Source organism: Bufo bufo, chromosome 6, assembly GCF_905171765.1.
Source record: "Bufo bufo chromosome 6, aBufBuf1.1, whole genome shotgun sequence".
In the NCBI taxonomy this organism is placed as follows: domain Eukaryota; kingdom Metazoa; phylum Chordata; class Amphibia; order Anura; family Bufonidae; genus Bufo; species Bufo bufo.
Genome location: NC_053394.1, coordinates 154,953,644 through 154,959,643, shown reverse-complemented (window position 1 = coordinate 154,959,643; position 6,000 = coordinate 154,953,644).

Below are 6,000 nucleotides of genomic sequence, written 5' to 3'. Positions count from 1 at the left end.
AATACATGACAATGGTGGTTTCAGTAATAGGATATATGTAAAGCAGTGTCTCTAGTCATGGAATACTTGACTATGAGGGTCTAAGCAGAGAGGAGGGAGGTTCTCCAATCCATTATTGCAGGACTATGGGCTTCTCAGCAGAGGGCAGAGAGATGTCTCAGAATGATTGTGGGTTTATGCATTAATGAGAAGAACATACTCAGTGGAGCAGAGGTTACCCCCTGACTGTGGTGTATCCCGGAATTTGGGTCCCCTCCTGGAATTGAGCTGTAAGCTTGTAAACTGCCATTAGCTTTGAATTGAGTAAGATATCCATTAAGATCCATTACAGAAGATTAACACCTCGTCAGATCTAATAGCACTTATTAGTTGGTGAAGTAAATGGGAGACCTGGAAGTGAGAATTCCTCACACCCCCAATAAATTATGTACGAGATCCATTTAATGCATTACCTCACCCAACCTCCACACATTCCATAAGGTGTCATCAGGTCTCATGGGTGCATTATCATATAACAGCTCTTGCCTCCCCTCTACTCATTAGACTGTATTGTAGATTATTGTCCAGCGGCACAGAATTCACGAGAAACCTGTATTAGGGGGTGTGTAATATAACACAGTGGAGTTTTGGAGGTCTCCAACCATTTTACAGGGGGCAAGCCACTCCTGTCAGTGTGACCCACAACACTCGCCTGCACTCTGTATAGAGATAGAGAAGATAACCATCTAGCACAGTTAGGGTTGTGTTAAACTGGCCGAGAGTCAGCCAGATTATCGCTAACGAGTGTTCAAAAGAACGCTGGTTAGCGATGATCTGCCAGTGCCAACAATTACCCGATGCTTATCCATCAGGTAATCGCATCTTATATGCAGGCACAAATATAATCGTTTGCTGGCAGCAGATTGTGCCGTCTAATTATGCTCTGCTGCTGGCATATAATTATTCTGTATGGGGACAAGCAATGGCATTAGCGATCACTCCTCCTCACACTATGGAGGAGATCGCTGCATGTAACTGCAGTGGTCTCCTTCAGTGACGAGCAGGCGATTGTTGGGAAGGAACGCTTCCTTCCCAAAAATCAAAAGGCTTATCTGCTAGTGTAATACAGCCCCTACAGGCCAAAAAAGATAGCCTTTATATGCATCCTGCTATAGCTCTACCTACTTTTCTGAAATCAATAGTGCAGACAATATAAGAATCTTTGAAATCTATCTCAACAGAGAAAAATTCCCCTTTCTCCACTTTCCACCCCCCCCCCCCAAAAAAAAAAAATATATATACAGTACAGACCAAAAGTTTGGACACACCTTCTTATTCAAAGAGTTTTCTTTATTTTCATGACTATGAAAATTGTAGATTCACACTGAAGGCATCAAAACTATGAATTAACACATGTGGAATTATATACATAACAAACAAGTGTGAAACAACTGAAAATATGTCATATTCTAGGTTCTTCAAAGTAGCCACCTTTTGCTTTGATTACTGCTTTGCACACTCTTGGCATTCTCTTGATGAGCTTCAAGAGGTAGTCCCCTGAAATGGTTTTCACTTCACAGGTGTGCCCTGTCAGGTTTAATAAGTGGGATTTCTTTTTCCCAACCCCATTTATAAATGGGGTTGGGACCATCAGTGGCGTTGAGGAGAAGTCAGGTGGATACACAGCTGATAGTCCTACTGAATAGACTGTTAGAATTTGTATTATGGCAAGAAAAAAGCAGCTAAGTAAAGAAAAACGAGTAGCCATCATTACTTTAAGAAATGAAGGTCAGTCAGTCAGCCGAAAAATTGGGAAAACTTTGAAAGTAAGGGCTATTTGACCATGAAGGAGAGTGATGGGGTGCTGCGCCAGATGACCTGACCTCCACAGTCACCGGACCTGAACCCAATCGAGATGGTTTGGGGTGAGCTGGACCGCAGAGTGAAGGCAAAAGGGCCAACAAGTGCTAAGCATCTCTGGGAACTCCTTCAAGACTGTTGGAAGACCATTTCAGGGGACTACCTCTTGAAGCTCATCGAGAGAATGCCAAGAGTGTGCAAAGCAGTAACCAAAGCAAAAGGTGGCTACTTTGAAGAACCTAGAATATGACATATTTTCTGTTGTTTCACACTTGTTTGTTATGTATATAATTCCACATGTGTTAATTCATAGTTTTGATGTCTTCATAGTCATGAAAATAAAGAAAACTCTTTGAATGAGAAGGTGTGTCCAAACTTTTGGTCTGTACTGTATATTTGTCAATTATATGTCACTTCACTCCTTATCCCCCTCCCCTTTTCAAAGACTTCTATGGACAGCATGTAATCTGATCCTTTAGTGAGCTGACAGTAAGTTCTGTTGGTTTAGGAGGGGTAAGGAAGGGGAGAACCTGATAAGTGGAGAAAGAGGCATTAAATATAAAACAAAGTTTCTTTTCTATTCATCTATATGGTTGCACTGGGTATTGAAGTCTCAATACTTTTTCCATATTATGATTCCCGGTTCGATACTAACTTTTAGCTTCACTATTGCCCAGGTTAGTAGAAGTTCCAATTAGAGGACATGGTGCGTGCACTGCCTGGCACATCCTATGTTCTCATCAGCGGCCATATGTGGTGGTGGAGTCAGAGTGAGAGTGAAGGAGGCTCTGGGAGGAGTGTCATTGACAACCCTGAGGAGGCCGGAGACCAGGAACTGGTCAGAGTTCTGAGCTGCTGATCAGAACATCAGCAGGTGGCAGAGCTCCCAGGACGAGTGCCAGAGGCGGCAGCTGGTGCTTTCTGCACTGTACTGTAACGTTGGCCTCCATGTATTCCAGGTGATACATAAGACATTGAGTCTTGGTTGTATATGATATGAGGTGATTCCCTGTAGTACACTGTAATATACTACGACTATCGCTGCTGCCCATGTGGTGAGGAACTGAAGCAACATGCAGAGCAATGGGATGTTTAGCACAGTCCCGGATTCTGGAGAGCTGGAGATGAGTGAGCATGGGTGTGAGGAGGGAGGAGCACCAGTGGGACAGTCTGCAACTTCTACCTAAGCCACAATCTTCAGGTGAATGTGCTCAGATAGGGGATAATTTCTGTGCACATGCATGACTGCTGCTTGATTTAAAAAGGGGAACACAGGGTCCCCAGCGGTCACATCTCAGCAATGTGGGCACATATGAACATGGGACCAACACAGATGACTTCAGCTGCCAAGTGCACATGTAACCGGTCAGCCAGTATCATAGGTACAAAGGTGCTGACAGATGCCCTTTAACCACCTCCGGACCGCCTAACGCAGGATCGCGTTCCGGAGGTGGCAGCCCTGCGCAGAGTCACGCATATATGCGTCATCTCGCGATGGCCGAGATTTCCTGTGAACGCGCGCACACAGGCGCGCGCGCTCACAGGAACGGAAGGTAAGAGAGTTGATCTCCAGCCTGCCAGCGGCGATCGTTCGCTGGCAGGCTGGAGATGTGTTTTTTTTAACCCCTAACAGGTATATTAGACGCTGTTTTGATAACAGCGTCTAATATACCTGCTACCTGGTCCTCTGGTGGTCCCCTTTGTTTGGATCGACCACCAGAGGAGACAGGTAGCTCAGTAAAGTAGCACCACTACACTACACCCCCCCCCCCCGTCACTTATTAACCCCTTATTAGCCCCTGATCACCCCTGATCACCCCATATAGACTCCCTAATCACCCCCCTGTCATTGATTACCCCCCTGTCATTGATCAACCCCCTGTAAAGCTCCATTCAGACGTCCGCATGATTTTTACGGATCCACTGATAGATGGATCGGATCCGCAAAACGCATCCGGACGTCTGAATGAAGCCTTACAGGGGCATGATCAATGACTGTGGTGATCACCCCATATAGACTCCCTGATCACCCCCCTGTAAAGCTCCATTCAGATGTCCGCATGATTTTTACGGATGCACTGATAGATGGATCCGATCCGCAAAACGCATCCGGACGTCTGAATAAAGCCTTACAGGGGCATGATCAATGACTGTGGTGATCACCCCATATAGACTCCCTGATCACCCCCCTGTAAAGCTCCATTCAGATGTCCGCATGATTTTTACGGATGCACTGATAGATGGATCCGATCCGCAAAACGCATCCGGACGTCTGAATGAAGCCTTACAGGGGCATGATCAATGACTGTGGTGATCACCCCCCCTGTCATTGATTACCCCCCTGTAAAGCTCCATTCAGATGTCCGCATGATTTTTACGGATGCACTGATAGATGGATCGGATCCGCAAAACGCATCCGGACGTCTGAATAAAGCCTTACAGGGGCATGATCAATGACTGTGGTGATCACCCCATATAGACTCCCTGATCACCCCCCTGTAAAGCTCCATTCAGATGTCCGCATGATTTTTACGGATGCACTGATAGATGGATCCGATCCGCAAAACGCATCCGGACGTCTGAATGAAGCCTTACAGGGGCATGATCAATGACTGTGGTGATCACCCCATATAGACTCCCTGATCACCCCCCTGTCATTGATTACACCCCTGTCATTGATCAACCCCCTGTAAAGCTCCATTCAGATGTCCGCATGATTTTTACGGATGCACTGATAGATGGATCCGATCCGCAAAACGCATCCGGACGTCTGAATGAAGCCTTACAGGGGCGTGATCAATGACTGTGGTGATCACCCCATATAGACTCCCTGATCACCCCCCTGTAAAGCTCCATTCAGATGTCCGCATGATTTTTACGGATGCACTGATAGATGGATCCGATCCGCAAAACGCATCCGGACGTCTGAATGAAGCCTTACAGGGGCGTGATCAATGACTGTGGTTATCACCCCATATAGACTCCCTGATCACCCCCCTGTCATTGATTACACCCCTGTCATTGATCAACCCCCTGTAAAGCTCCATTCAGATGTCCGCATGATTTTTACGGATGCACTGATAGATGGATCCGATCCGCAAAACGCATCCGGACGTCTGAATGAAGCCTTACAGGGGCATGATCAATGACTGTGGTGATCACCCCATATAGACTCCCTGATCACCACCCCTGTCATTGATCACCACCCCTGTCATTGATCACCACCCCTGTCATTGATCACTCCCCCTGTCATTGATCACCCCCCTGTCATTGATCACCCTCTGTAAGGCTCCATTCAGACATTTTTTTGGCCCAAGTTAGCGGAATTTTTTTTTTTTTTTCTTACAAAGTCTCATATTCCACTAAATTGTGTCAAAAAATAAAATCTCACATGAACTCACCATACCCCTCACGGAAACCAAATGCGTAAAATTTTTTAGATATTTAAATTCCAGACTTCTTCTCACGCTTTAGGGCCCCTAGAATGCCAGGGCAGTATAAATACCCCACATGTGACCCCATTTCGGAAAGAAGACACCCCCAGGTATTCCGTGAGGGCCATATTGAGTCCATGAAAGATTTAAATTTTTGTCCCAAGTTAGCGGAACGGGAGACTTTGTGAGAAAAAAATTAAAAATATCAATTTCCGCTAACTTGTGCCAAAAAAAAAAAATTTCTATGAACTCGCCATGCCCCTCATTGAATACCTTGGGGTGTCTTCTTTCCAAAATGGGGTCACATGTGGGGTATTTATACTGCCCTGGCATTCTAGGGGCCCCAAAGCGTGAGAAGAAGTCTGGTATCCAAATGTCTAAAAATGCCCTCCTAAAAGGAATTTGGGCACCTTTGCGCATCTAGGCTGCAAAAAAGTGTCACACATCTGGTATCGCCGTACTCAGGAGAAGTTGGGGAATGTGTTTTGGGGTGTCATTTTACATATACCCATGCTGGGTGAGAGAAATATCTTGGTCAAATGCCAACTTTGTATAAAAAAATGGGAAAAGTTGTCTTTTGCCAAGATATTTCTCTCACCCAGCAAGGGTATATGTAAAATGACACCCCAAAACACATTCCCCAACTTCTCCTGAATACGGCGATACCACATGTGTGACACTTTTTTGCAGCCTAGGTGGGCAAAGGGGCCCATATTCCAAAGAGCAC